Here is a 15,474-nt window from a genome sequence, read left to right on the forward strand (position 1 = left end):
AACCTGCATTGAAGACCACTTGAGAAGTAGAAGAGAGACAGTACAATTGTGTGCATCAAATCAAAGTTTCTGTGAGTTATATCAAACCTCAAAAAACAAGCTAAACTTTAGGTCTCGGTGCTAGTGATACACTGGGAAAACTTGCCAAGACAGAAGATATATTAATCTTCCTCTTGCAATTTACAGTCTAATATTTCAGTGCCAAACCATTTTTCATAGAAAAACAGTGACTGTTACAAAATAGAAAGAGCCTTGTAGAATTAAGTGACTGCAATCATGCTGGGTTTTTTTCCTTACTGATGTTTCACATGAAATAGTCAATGAGGATTTGCAAAGAACAGCTATCAGAGCTAGAAATGTACTGACCAATTGGAGAAACATGGTGCCACAGGATTGCTCCCTCTGCTGAGGGCTGAGAAGGGCTTGTGTTCCATACATTTTACATTCCTGCCAGCTATTGCCATTACAAGTGATGCTTGGGGCCAATAGAATAACACAGCCATTCAAAACTAATACTGCCTTTTAGGGAGCAGGAAGTCAGGAAAAAATGAGAACTCCCTGCAATGTCCCCAACAAGATCCAAAGAAAAGTCTTTTCAGGTACTGCAGGGCATCAGTTCGTGCCTCACACACCATTTTTACACTTGCACATGTCCCGTCTTTTGCAGGGCCACACAAAGGTGGGCAGCTCTGTGAGTCATGACTAGGGAACTGAGACCTGGTCCTGCAATCACACACACCAATAAGCCCCAAAGAACCTCTAATTTAACAGTTTTGAACTGAATTAGGATACATAGCCTTCTAAATTTCAGGCTTAAGATTGTTCTGAACAATTATTTTTTAGTCATGCCACTTTGTCCCGCTACCTGCTCTCCACTGACAGTAGACTTTTTCATAATTTATCTAATTTTTATCTGAGAATTCATGCACTGGCAAGACAAGTTACTCTTATAAACAGAACTGGAATTACAGTCAAGAAGAAGATATATCAAAGCATCATTATTTAAACATAAAAATGCAATGAAACTGTTAACCTTTCCCTAAGGTGAAGGTGTTTATTGCTAAATTTTTGCAGCACAATTACATTCAAACAGACAAATGTTGGCTGAAAATGAAGCCTTTTTTTTTAATCTACCTAGGAGAAATGGAAAAATATCTTGAAATCAGCTGCCTTATATAAAATACTTGACTAAAACCTTAATTATTAAAAATACTAGAATTTAAAGGATAACTTTGAGAAAGCCAGTCAGCTAAAACACAGTGCCTTATCTGCCCTTCTTAAATATAAACCATAGCATCATAGACTGGCTTGGGTTGGAAAGGACCCTAGAGATCATTTAATTCCAATGCCCCTGCCATGGCCAGAGAACCTTACACTAGACCAGGTTCCTCAAAGTCCTGTTCAACCTGGCCTTGAACACTTCCATGGATGGGGCATCCACAGCTTCTCTGGACAACAAGTTCCAGTGTCCCACCAGCCTCACAGTAAAGAAGGCTGATACCTCCTGATACCTGATCTAAACCTATCTTCTTTCAGTTTAAAGCAATTACACCTTGTTCCATCACTACATGCCCTTGTAAAATACCTTGCACTGACTTTCTGCAATATATAAGCTGTAATTCATATTCACTTCTAATACAAAATCAGATTTTTTTTTTTTTTTACATTATGCTGTGCAAGCCACATTTCCATAGATTTGTTGCAGTTGTCACAACACAGACACCATACAGCCCCAAATATATCCACGGGGTGGTTCATGCCTTTGCCTGCTGCCCTGGAGCTGCTCCCCAGCCCACTGGGGACAACTGCCTGACAAAGAGCTGCCCCCTTTCAGACAGGGCATTCCTGGCATTGGCCTTTGGAATACTGTCAGCAAAGGTGCTGGATGAGGACATGTGTCCCTGGGACACACAATCCGACAGGCTGCTCACAGCCCCCTCATTTCCAGCCTGCCCTCACTGGAGGGTGTCAGCCCTCCAAGCTGGGTCTCTCAGCTGCTCTGCCTGTTCTCCTCCCCTCTGTTTTCAGTCAGGTCGCTCAGGTGTCACCTTCCTCCCATCTGAAAAGATACAGACCTCTTTGCTTCCCTAGACAAAGCAGTGCTACCCCCAGGACCCATCTGGAGACCCATCAGATTATAGATAGCCAGGGACCTCATGTGGGCCTCTGGCACAAGGGACACAGCCAGGAACCCAGAGCATTGCAGCAGGAGGGAGGGCAGCCCATACTGGGCCCCAAGAAACAGCAACACTTCGGCACCAGTATTTATAAACACAACTGAGGGCTGCTGTCTCTCTCATATGATTGCTGGACCACAAACTATGGGCCATCTGCCTGCAGACTATTATCACAATCTGTGAACAATTAGAGACAGGATATTTCATTTCAGAAAATAGCAAAGTTAACAAAAAGGAACAGAAAAAAAGCCAGTAAACAATCAAAAAGCAAGCAACAAAACAGCAGTCTGCCCCTGCACAGAGCCCCATTTGCCAGCCCTTGAACCCCCCAGCTCCTGGACCACCACCACATCAGCTGACTCAGAGGAGGGATGACTGCTGCTGCTGCTGAGTGGGTGCCAGCAGCAGCACTCCTGCAAACACCAGGCCCTGCTCTCTGAGACCTGAGAGCACATAACCCTGTCTGTGAGACCAGCTCACCACAGGCAGGAGGCATGAGAGCAGCCATAGCCCACATGGCATCATGTCCAAGTGACATGTCCCTTTCCCAGCTGTCAGGTGAGCTTGTACCAGAACTGCCAGCCCTTTTGCACTCCCCTCATCCTTGTCTTGTTTACATGGACCTTGGGTCTTAGCCTCTCTAGCTACAGCCCTCCCTTTGACTTAGGCCAGATGGGATTCAGACCAAGCAGGCTCTGTACCTTGGTGTCCCTGGGATGTCCCCATTGGTCAGGCAATGGCTGCTTTCAGGAGAAACCTGCCTGGAAATGCCACCTGCTTCCATTTACTGATGGTCAGGGCCCACCAGATGGGAATTCTAAGCACTTAATGGCTCAAGGAGAACAGGAAACAACTGACTCCTGCTCAGCCCTGAGCTCTGCAAGGGTGAGATGAGAGGCTGCCACTCCTGCCAAGGGATAACCCCAGTTCAGCTGGCGCTGTCCTCCTGGCTGTGGCTCTGCACCTCTACAGACCTGACACCACTGGATTCCTAATTTCCCCAGGGGTCTATGTCATGTTTCGGGTGGGAGTCTCCCAGGATGCCCCAAGAGACACAGCTAGATGGGATAGGGAGCTGTGCAGGTGCTGGGGAGGCAGCCTGGGATGGCACTGCCAGGCTGAGCCAGCACAATCCCGTGGAGAAGGCTTAAAGAGCAACAAAACCCACACACATGCACAGACTCTGCACCAGTCTTCAGTGTAGTCTGAGCAATTAGTGGCCTCTTACAAGAGGAAAATGATAAAGAAAGTAAAAATCCAACTGCCTTAAAACAACAGATACTCCCAATTCATTTCTAATTTATGCATTCTTGTCATATGAAAGCCACTTGCTTAAGCTGCTTTTCTATCTATTTGCAGTCTATTCAGACACACAATGCTCAGTGGGGGTCTGTCTCCATGATTCATTGGCTCAGATTTCCTATAGAGTTTACATGATGTCTACTAAGCCCCATACAGTTTTGTATCCATTATAACCAGGGACAAGCAAGCAGGGCTCAGGAGGCTGAGCATCCATCTAAGAATAGCTTCCTGTCTTCCAGCTCTCTTCACAACAAATGAACAATGGTTACATTTTACGGGCTAGCATTGCGTGGTGAGGGGAAATTAGAGGAACTTGTCTGAGTTAAATAAGGGAAGAAGCATTTAGAGTGAAGCTCCTTAAATGAACAGGTCAATAACTAGTTTACTGAGACCAAAGCACATAGCTAATGAGAGAATAAAGAATTATTCTTGTCAAGAGAGAAAAAGATGCTGCCCTGGTTTTGTGCTAAATAATTACATTCATTATGTTTAAGACAGCCTTGCAAGTGGTCTTCTGCAGTAGTAAATTCATTAGCAAAGCTAATAGGCAAACTACTATTGGGGCAAATCTAAACGATTGCAATAGGATGGATGGCAAAGATGGGGAAAGGTAGTATGAGAGCTAAGAGCCAAAGTTAGCTTTAAGTATAATTGAATTTATCTTCTCATCAACTTTAAGACCTCCTTCTGGGCTTGAAACAAGGAGAGAAAAAGGCGTTGAAATGAAAGGATATTCACTTGATTCAATTTGGTGCTAGCTTTTCCAGCTTACCAAGCTGTCTAAACTGACCTCTTGACACATGACCACAATTATAAATCCAACAAAAATTAAAACGCTAACTAAATTGGCTCAATGCTTCCAAGTGACAAAATATCTCAAATGTGTCAGTAAGCCATCTCCCCAGCAGACACACTAAAAAAACTAACCAGGCTTTGAATTTACCAAGAACTTCATGAAACTTAGCTGGGCAGCAGGAAGGTTGGGTCGCCTTCTTTAATCATGCCCTGCCTAGGTTGTACCGCAAGAGCTTCGCAGACACAAACGCAGCGCACTGAGGCGAGCCTGGTAAGAAGCAGCCCTCGCTGGAGCCGGTGTGTGGAGCCCAGCCCGCAGGACAGAGCAGTCACTGTCACCGGGCACGGCGGGGTCTGGCGTGCCCATGCCCGGGCAGGGCTCCTGGGCTGCTCTCACCCACAGCCCGAGGCGCACAGCAATGCAGGCAGCTCCTGCCACCGTGCTCAGAACAGGACAGAGCTTCCGCTGACAAGGTACAAGGGATTTTTTTTTTTTCTTTTTTAAATGTTGAAACAGCTTTTACTATATTAAAAGTGAGATTCCAAAGCGAGATTCCAAAGTGAGATTCTAAAGTGAGATTCCAAAGTGAGGTTTTTTTCTAAAAATAGCTTTACCACTAAGAAATGAAAATGTGTCATGATTGAAAAAAATACATACTAAAAAACCTGGGAAAGAAATCAAATATTTAAGCTTTTTTTCTTTCAATGTAGAATATAAATAATTTTTTTTTTTTTAACTTTGTAAAAGTCTTATTAAACTGCCTGATTCAGGTTCATCTGGGTTGGATTCAGTTTTGTCATTCAACCAAAAAATCTGTTATACATCATATCTGTCTAGCTGTTTCAAATGGACACTCAGGGTATTGGCTAAGGGCATCCAAAAAGCAGCATTTCAGTAATTGGATTTTGGAAAGACAGAAAAAAAAGTAATTGCAATGAAGCCCATAGCTGAAAGAGAAGAGAAGGAAAAAAAAATCTTCTTTGCCAAGTGGAAATGGGAATAAATGTTCTTGGTTACTGCTGCATCCTGAAAAGCCAGAATAAGCCTTAGGCTCCCCAGCAAACCTAGTTCAGAAACCTCCTCAGCTGATCTCTCATTTCTTCTAGGTAGTTGCCTTATCCAGGCAAGTTAAAAATTCAGAATCTAACTCTCTGTGAGAAATTGGGAAGACAGATACATTGTACATATGAAGAAGGATATGCAGAGAATTCTTTGCCTACGCTAAACACTGGGGAATCACCACCTTTGTCATTTCAGGGGAGGCTGGTCTCTTCCCTCCAGCCATCCCAGAGCATTCACCCCAACAGCAGGTCTGGTCAGCACGGGCTGTGACACAAAAAGGCTGCCACAGAGCACAGCACCTCTGTGCATCACCAGAGGAAAATCTGTGATCTTCGTCCTTCTCTCATCACCTTCTTTCATGCATCCACAGCCTTCAAAAGATGAAAAAAAAAAAAAAAAAAAAAAAAAAAAATCTGAGCTATCTAGATAGCGACAAAGCTTTCTTCTTAAAGAATTTTTAATTAATAATTTCCACAGGGAAGATGAAAACAAGAAGATAACTGTTATGAGTTTGAGAAAGGTGGGAGAGAGGTGTTTTACTGAGGACAGGCTTAAGCACAGGCTGGGGAGAAGTTGGCACTTTGTTCTCTCAAAGGTAAAGACTAGACCTGGCTTCCTCACTAGGTTTTTGACAGTTATTAACTAATAAAAACACATAATGCAATCTTTACATTTAGAGACTCAAAACATTCAGGTTTGGTCAGAAAAGTGACTATGAAAGTGTCATCTTGTTTCTGCACTCATCTGTTCTCTTAAGTCCTTGCTCTCTTGTCAAAATATATCCACTTTACTCACTAATGTTAATGGGAGCTCTATATGCCAAGCACAGAAGATTGGCCTCTTAAGCTTTCCCTATTTGCCTGCTAATAAAGCACACTTTTTATCCCAATAAGCAAGGGAAAGCCAGCACAGGTGCACCACAGTAATATGCATTATACATTGCCTCATGCTGTGCTACCACTGGCGAAGCTGTATTCTCATTCCAGAACTTGTACTTTTGGTGAAGGTTAGTGATGAAGTACAGCACAGGTCATAAACAACTGAGCTTCATTTTCCACAACTAGACAGAGCAGCAGGCACCTAGGAAAAAAATTATACTAGCTTGTAAATGAAACAATTTAATATGAAAGTAACTGATGGCAAATAAACACAGAATGCCAAGGCATCTTATCTGTCACTTAGTCGTACTCTGTTCCTTATATTTCTTTAGAAATCAAATCTAGTAAACTAGAATTTATTCAATGTTACCAAAGAAATCACTTTAGAATCTGAAATATGCTCCTGAGAAGGGAGAACACTGTGCTTTTTCCTGACAAAAACCTTTTCTACAGGCAGTGCATCGACAAGGTCTGAATAGCACAGCCATGGCTAAGATTTTCCAGCCAGGTGCTGGAAACACTCTGCACTGTCATCATTTTACAAAGTAATCTGCATGGTGATGAAACATTCTCAAAACAGCAGAGCTTAAATTATAGGAATGGCAAAATATCTCCTTGTCTTGTTTCTTCAGTTACCTCCCAAGTGCAGAGGTTCTTTCTCCAAATGTGTGATGCTTTCAACATGCTCTTGACCAACTGCCTCTTTTTTAAATGACACAAACGTTCTTGTTACCTACTGCAGCTAGTGGTACTTGAACCCAGTCTCTTCTAGAAGCAAAGGCTTTATTTTCTGACTTCCTGCAGCAAGAAAATATTCATTGCTTATGGACTCCCACTGACAGGTCAATGCAATCTCAGTGTTGCATCAGCAGCAGATTTGAGTCTTTTACAAATAGATGTGAGGCTTGCCCATAGAAATCTATGTGGAATTCTGGGAAGCACTGAGTCCAAACAAAATCAAGTTGAAACTGGAGGAACAATTGAAAAGATGCATTTTTACTGTAAGTGTGATTTCTGGGAAGGAGAACAGCAGTGAAGCAGTGTCCCAGGGAGGCTGTGTCATCTCTACTCTTGAAGGTTCACTACAGCAGACCAGACAAAACTCTGAGTAACTTGGTCTGGCCTCATGGCTGGCCCTGCTTTCAGAAGGAGTTCAGACCTAGCTCTCCTGTAGTGCCTTCCCTACCAAGGAAGGACTATGTGGAGGAAAAATGTGTTTCTGCTTGGGGTGGGGGGATGATTCCCCCCCAACTTACCTCACCTTCCCAGGTACCCTTTACCCTTTACCTCATACCTCAAAATAAGTATGAGGCCTTGATATCTGAGAACCAGCAAAATGAGGACTGGGGAAATGTGTACATGAATGAAGGCTCTTCCAAGATGGAGGTGTCACCTAGGGCTGGGCAGCCTACCCACTGCATCAAAACTTCCTCCATGAAGAAAAAAACAAAGGTAGAAGCTACTGGTGACTTGCCTTTTGAGGGGGATGGAGGGCCCAGTCACTGACCAGACCCAACCCACAGGGAGCTACACTGCCTCCCTGGGGCCCACACAAGAGACATCACCCAGGACCCTCCCAGCCTGCTACAGCCCATCAAGTGTTACCCTGCACTGGATTTCCAGGTAGGCAGTGACAAGATCCCAAAAAGAAGGTTGCAAACAATCAAGAGGGATCTCAGGGCCTTAGGTCAGCAGGTCAAGGGATCTGGAGCACAAGCTGGTTCATTTCTGTCCCTCCAGCTGCAGAGAACGATGGAGCAAGAGAGACACAGAGCTCCTGGGTCATGTCTGGCAGAGGTTGACAATGATGGAGGGACTGGAGCAAATCACAAGGAAAGACTGAGTTCAGCTGAGAAGAGAAAACTGAGAGGGAATCATATCCCCCTCTGTCTGTGTCTGAAGGGAGGTGTCAGAGGATGGACCAGGCTCTGCTCAGGGGTGCTGAGCAACAGGACAGGAGGCAATGGGCAGAAACGGACATACGGGAAGTTCCACCTAAATATGAAGAACTTATTTACTGCGAGGGTGACCAAGCACTGGAACGGATTGCCTTCGAGTCTCCCCCACTGGAGAAATTCCAGAACTCTCTGAATTAAATCCTGCACAGTGTGCTCTACAATGATTCTGTCTGAGCAGGGAGGTTGGACCAGACACTGCAGTCCTTTCTAACCCTACCCACTCTGTGATTCTGTGTGACATGAGGTCTCACTCAAAATCATACCACCATCTACAGCCAGCCACAAGTCAAAAGAGATTCTCACTGCCCATTCTCTGAGCACATGGCATTTTGGTGCACCCACAGGCCTCTTGCTAATCCCTCCCTAAACAGTGTTCTTTCTTATCCAACAAAAGTAACTCTTTTGTTACTTTCCACAATTCTTTCCTAGAACCTGTAGGTACAAACCTACAAACCTTAGAGAGCCTCACTGGTCTTTCTCAGTGGTTTCTCAAAACAGAGACTGCTCTGCAGGGAGCAGCAACAAACACCTCTGATATTCATTTCCAACCATTCAGATTAGCATACTGCATTCACTGCTATTTATATCCTCTAACTTCTTTATACCTATGGCTCAGTGAATGTGTCCTAAACCTCTCCCTGGTTTATGAGTGTGAATTTAGTTTTTATGTTTACTGACTGCTAATGAGGCATCTTCCTGCATTAAACCTGCATAAAACTAGGTACCTACTGTAAAACACTCCTTTCCCACTGCTTTTTGTCAATTACAAAAGGAATTGCAATCTGGAAACAATTGATAATGGCCATGAAGTGATGCTCACTATTCTCTTGATGTTTCAGAGTGAATTTAGTTGCAGCAAGTGTCAAAACATGGCCCAGTACAAGAAAGAAATCCCTCTTAGTCAAATCAAACTAGTAAGAACCCTTGAAATCATGATGGAGCTGGACTTAGCAGATCTGAGCAAAGTGCCATGAAGCACCAGTGCCCAGACATGCCATGGCATTGCATCATCTACTCATCATCTCCTCTGGACTGTCTCCAGTTTCTGAGTGTACCTTGTGAAAGAAGAGCAAGCATAGAAACCCTTGGAGGTTTCCAGTGCCTCCAGCTTAAGCTTTGCCACTTAGCCAATGCAAAATAAACTGAAAAGCTCCCCAGACATACCTCAGTTGATTCAATTCTTCTGCTTTGGAAGCTGAGGAGACAGAGTTACATCATTCACATATTTTCCTACGCACAGAGCCAGACTGTGAGCTTGGAGGAGATACAGGGCCTAGGGAAGGAGCTCTCATTCCTTCTTACTTTGCCATGAGGGTGAAAAAACCAAACTACAGTTCAGATTTCCACTACTGCAGGTCTGTGGAAAGAGCAAAACAGCAAATGAGTTTTGACATAACAACCCGAAATTGGCGATGGAAAAGCTGGCTAGCACATCCATGGCTGAATGTAGTTATTTTGTGTAATGTAAAAAATTCTACTACAATTGTATATGATCTATATTCTTGGCCTTTAAATCAAGGGTAATCCACGGTTTTTAAGATTTCAGTTTATCCTTAAACAATATAAATGGCTGTCCACAGCAGACACAGCTGTATTAGAGGGGAGAATATTGAAAATTTGAGGAAGAACATCTCCATCTAACTGCCTGCCTGTAACTGAGAAATCAGCTTTCTTCCCTAGAGAAAAAAAAGGTTGACATTAATTAGGTGATTGTTTAACAATCCACGCAAAGTTTTTATTGTGAAACATTATTTTATAGTGAAATATATGCACATCCCCACCTTGGCAGAATCTGATAGAAGATGAAGAAGAATGCAGTACATACCGTCAAATGGATGACAACTTCATATAACTTCTTCTGAGAGAAAGCAGCCTGTTGTTTACTGCATTTATCGACAATCTGTGAAAGTAGACCAGGAATCAGTCTAATTACCAGAGTGCCAGTTGTGCTTGTTAACACCAGCTTTGTGACCAAATGTTATTCCACAGTTGTCACATCACAAGAAGGTTTCATTACTAACATAATAGTGAACAAGATCACATGCCTGGCTATTGATTGATCTGCCACACAAAGGAAGGACGTTTGTTGTCTCTATTATAACCAGTTACATCTTTGTCTGCCTGTATAATATGCACAGGAATGTATCACAAGCACTTGCTGCAGTGTTTCTTAATTTCTGCCTGTTACCCCCATTAACAGCCCACTAGGATTTGCAGACTTTACCAATAGAGAAGAAATGACCTTGCCATAATTTGTCTTTCACAATCTTCAAAAAATTGTTTCCATCAACCTTCCTGCAGTCCTACCAGGATTGAGACTTACTCAACATTTGCATTATAAATGTATCATTTCTGCCAAATCAAAAGCTATTTTAATTCTTTCTGCACACAATTGGGTAACACAGCAGGAACAGCAGAAATATTCATCGTTACTGCAGTTGAATGGCCCTGAAAGAACTATATCTTAGACCAGAGAAATGCTCTGCTAACAAGCACTCTAGACAAAATGAACTAAGACTGACCCTCAGAGTATCAAGATATTGCTTGACTGACCAATCATAAATGCAAACAGCAGCTTTCAGGCCTGTTGCTGATATGAGAAGTGAACAGCCTTGTTTATTTTTCTATGAACTCAATAAATATTACAATACAAAAGTGGATTTGTTTATCATTGTGAGCCTACAGAAAAACAAGCATGCCTCATCATCTTATCTGATGATGAATGATTTATCAGGCAGAACATGAATCTGCTTCTGAGTCTATTTTCCTGTTTATGCTTGTTGAGCAGATACAATTTAATGAAGAATATAAAGTACTTAAAATCTGTCTACCATTAATAGTTTAATTAAACTGACATGTACTTCAAAAACAGAGAGACAGAAAACATTAATTTTGGTTATAAAGGGCATGGCATTATTAAAGTGCAATTAAAAACAACATTCACTTACAATTAATAGCTAAAACAATTTAATTATTTAACATCTAATTGTCAGTTCTGGCTAACCTAGCCACCCCAAGATAGGTGTGTTCTTTGGGCCTCATGTGTACTATGTTACATGGCCGAGCCCCAAGCACAAGATAACAAGTTGCTCCTGAGCAATATCTCACTGCAAATGCCCTGACAAAGACCTCACAGTGCCAGGGGTGGCAGAGGGGCCTCCCATGCCCTTGAGGTGCCAGTTCCCAAAGGATCCCTCCTGAACCCCTCCACTGGGGCAGGTAACAGCCTCTGCTGGGGCTGCTGCTAAGTCTAGGGGATGACTGGTGCGCCAGCTCCTGGCATTGTGATCACTTTCCTCGGTAAAAGCACTCTTCCAGGACCCTTGGACATACTGAAGAACCTGTTTTCTTTCTAAACTTCATGTCTCACAGCTCTCTCCTTCTGTCCCACTTGATTGAAATTGATCAACTGGCTCAGCAATTATTTGATGGAAGGCACTGAAAAAGAGGATCAAAGAAAAGCAGCTCAGACACACAGGTCTCATTTTGCTTGGAAACAGGACAAAATACCCTCTCTTGCCAATTTCAAAGTTAAAACCCTAAGATGCAACGTGAGAGTATGCCAAAGAATTCGTTTAAGATGACTTAAGATGACTTCTCAGGAGCATAAATCCTTCTTGAACAAAGTAGCAGTGGAAATGTCCCTGAAATTCAGCCTACATTTTTTTAAGAACATAGCAACAAGCAAGTTTAGAAATTCTATCTGAATTTTAGGTTCAGAAGAAAATACAGACTTAAAACACAGAACTAGTCTGAAAACATGAATTCTGTTCAACAAGGAATTTCAGTACTTTCAGAGACATATTGAGAAGTCAGATTTTTTTATGCTTTCCATCAAAAGTGAGATGGAGCTGTCCCTCATAGCCAGGCTCCCCACTGCAGAGACATCCATCTGTGAATGGAGTGACCGTGCCTGGGTTACACCACTGGCCAGGGACAGGCTACCAGCCAGCTGGGATTTCTGGCATACATTTGGGAGAAAGTTGGGTTTCAAGGATTTTCTTTAGAAATACTATTTAATTAAACAATTCCCAAGAAACATTGTCCTAATCACAGTTAAAGAAAAACAGCTGCTAGTTTTCTTCATGTGGGCAGCATGTCATGGCAAGATCCAGGGCTCTCAGCAGAACTTCACAGGTCTCAAAAGTTTACTCCTACAAGGACATTGCAGAATTAATATCCTACCAAGCCCAGCTAGCCTGGAGCAGATATTAGTTCAGGACTATTTCACTAGTTCCTATAACTTTTATTTACTCATTTCCTTATAAGCTGAGGTGTGTGGAGTGGCTACAACTGCTCCCATAAACCCAAAAGAAGACACAGTCCTCTATTACCTCCTCATGTGGAAAGGAGGGCAAAGCCCAACATAATGTAAATGTTCACAAAAGGTTTTCTTTGTGCCTTCTTTCCAATCCAGAGACTGCCCTCACCTTTGTCACACCACCTGATGGTTGCTGACTCTCTTCTGAAGCCTGGGAAAAGGAGAAATCCTTCTGCGCAGGCTGCAGGTGGCTGAGCCAAGCTGGAGCCTCTGTGATTGAGAAGAGACGTGCTCAGCCTGTGTCTGCCTTGCGGGGACAGCTTTCACATCTGGGATGACACCAGGGCTCCAAACCTTTACACTGTGCTGCAAGGAAGGCACCTGGGCTTCCCTAGAAGAATCTGGTTGAGGAAAATGTGGTTTTATTCATGATTCCATAGAGAGCATTTTACTGAAAAAAATACTTTCTCACTGCACCTGTAATCAATATATAAAAAAATTAGAATAAAATTAATCAGTACATAATAATATATTCCTGCACTTCAGTTCCTCCATGGAAATTTTTTTTTCTTGATTTTAATCTCTGTTAAATTTAACACTTAAATTTCTCTGTGGAGAAATTTAAAAGAGTGAAATGGCAAAGAGTGGGATTTAGTAGAATCATTAAAAATTAAAACATAAACAGTGTCACTCTTTACCTTTTCTCCTCTAAAGAGTATTATAATAATCTATTTTCAATGCAGCCATTAAGGCGGGCACCTTCTCTTATAAACACCTGCACTGACACATCTTAGGGATTGAATTCAGATAAGTTATCCTCAAAAGAGTAAATAGAATCATAAATGGTCAGAGTTAAAGCACTTCAACTGACCAGAAGAAATTATTATGAGAATGGGTGTTCATTTGAAGGTCTTGTGAGGAATTCAGCCAGTGAAGCACTGAGGAGCATTTGCTGGGCAGGTACCAGGTACCCTCACTGCAGAGAGATCAGCTGCCTTGCCACTGAGCAAAGCACAGGGAGGTGGCTGCTAAGCAGCTGAAGACTTTTAAGGGGTTTGGCTCTGCCAAACCACATTAAAGCTTTGTTCACACTCTTTTCAATATCTGTAACTAAGATTTAATTGCAGTCTAATACAGACCACCAGAGTAGTGAGAATAGAGGATAAAGTAAATGAAGAGACATGAACAGCCTATACAGCATTGCATAGAAGCCAGAAGTGAAATCCCTGGTGCCTGGACCAAGCTTCTGTGCTTTCATGGGGATTTCTACCAGATTGCTACAACCACACCAGTAATCAGATGTTTGCATATATAGAACAAAACACCAGGCAATTACTGAGCTGTGTTTTATTCACGGTTTATTCACTGTTATGTGACTGATGCAGCCTGGAAAGACAAACATCTTGTGAAATACTGTATTCATTGACCATGAGTTTCAATATTTGCTTTGAAGACAGAACATTGCCTATCATCTCATACTTTTCAAATCGATATATCAAGCCATACCCTATTAGGAATTTTTTTTTTTTAGATTTCCTGCAATTTTTTGCAATTTTTTTTGTGCAAAAACACCTTCAAATACTATAATCTTTTAATCAAGGCTTTGCCCCACATAAAATGCAGGTAAAGTAGGTCTAAAGCATTCCTGACACATAACTAGTAAGAAAAAACCTACCAAAGTGTGTGGCTGTTTAGGTGGCTTTACAAATGAAATCAAGGCATTAGACACAGACTTTGCTATTATTGTGTTTAAATTAAGCTTGAAATGTCATGCAACTGAAATAAAAATCAGAAGCAGAACAGGGTATCATTTGGTTTCTGAATACTAAATGCAATCAAAAGGTAATACTACTTATAGATTTTTCACATACAAACAGATTTATGAAACTGATAAAAACCATTTGCTCACTGAAATTTAGGAATCTGGGTGGCTTCTTCTGTGAATAATCAAATAAGTTAACTCAGGTAGCTTCTGTTTTAGTGCTACAGACATACAGAATTTATATTTAAAAGGGTACTTTTTAAAAAGCAAGTAACTTTACATTAATGTAATTTAAGATAATGAGACAAACTATAGTATTAAAAAGGAACCAAGTTCAGTGTTCACAGTTGAAAAAAATGGGAAGTCATCAATTTTCATTTTGTTGCTAATAAACTTTACTTTCACACTTGCATACACAAGAATTCATTCACATATCCTGACGGCAGGAGCCATTTACTTTAACAATTTTTTTTCTTTATATATTTCTATTTCATGATTTTATGAAAATGCTACTATTAATTTGAAGTTCCTGAAGAGCTTTTTTCAGTTCAGAAAAATCTTTCAGTTGTTTTTCAGCATCTCTGATTACTGTAAGTAACCTGCAGTCTCAGTAAGAGTTGAAAGTTTATTGACTCAGAATTTTCTTGTGATAGCTTTTCAAAACTTAGTATTTAAATGAGTTTATATATTAAGCAAAGCAGCAAAAATGTACTGAAAATTTTAGGGGCCCTAGGGCCTTCTCAAGATGCATGATGTCTCTTCCCTGCTTTGGAGTCTCAAGAATGGAGAGAAAAAAAAATCCTATTTTCAGAAGAAGAAAAAAAAAAAAAACCCAAACTAAATACCACCCTTAAAATACCAGATCACATCAAAACTGTTTCAGCTGCTCATGGCTCTGGGTTTATATTCATGTTCTGCTTGCCAATATTTTGGGTAGGATTCTGAAGCTGCACTTTGATCCTTTAAGGACCTCCTATCCCCTGGGCTAAGGTTTGATTCAGTATTGGAAGTGCCAGAACAGCAGCTGCTCTTTGAGCAATCTGGATGAAATTTCTCAAGAGCAGCTTTTCCTGCAATATTTTAAACCAATCTGAATTGAGAAAAGCAGGGACAAAATAAAAAAGATAAACACAGATATCAGACAGAGTAAAACCTGGAAGGGGAATGTGGAAAGCAGAATGGGAGCTAGGAAATACACATTTGTGGAAGGACTAGGCAACCTAATGGAGAAAATGAGAGAAACATTTGGGAGAAAAAACTGAGGAGCAGAAGGCTGAC

At 41.7% G+C, this 15,474-nt stretch overlaps 1 protein-coding gene across 6 annotated transcripts in view; it reads right to left on the bottom strand.

Annotated features, from left to right (window-relative positions):
* PTBP2 (polypyrimidine tract binding protein 2) overlaps positions 1-15,474 on the bottom strand; it is a 214,187-nt gene that overhangs the window by 174,797 nt on the left and 23,916 nt on the right. For all 6 annotated transcript variants that reach the window (XR_011680590.1, XM_071436211.1, XM_071436210.1 and 3 more), the window contains exons 5-6: positions 9,999-10,073; positions 9,338-9,530 (exon numbers count right to left, since the gene is read on the bottom strand). The gene's annotated coding sequence lies outside the window, so the exon portion shown is untranslated. The remainder of the gene's footprint in view (positions 1-9,337; positions 9,531-9,998; positions 10,074-15,474) is intronic.

Source organism: Agelaius tricolor, unplaced genomic scaffold (genome assembly GCF_023055355.1).
Source record: "Agelaius tricolor isolate 1412-34295 unplaced genomic scaffold, bAgeTri1.0.p SCAF_11, whole genome shotgun sequence".
In the NCBI taxonomy this organism is placed as follows: Eukaryota; Metazoa; Chordata; class Aves; order Passeriformes; family Icteridae; genus Agelaius; species Agelaius tricolor.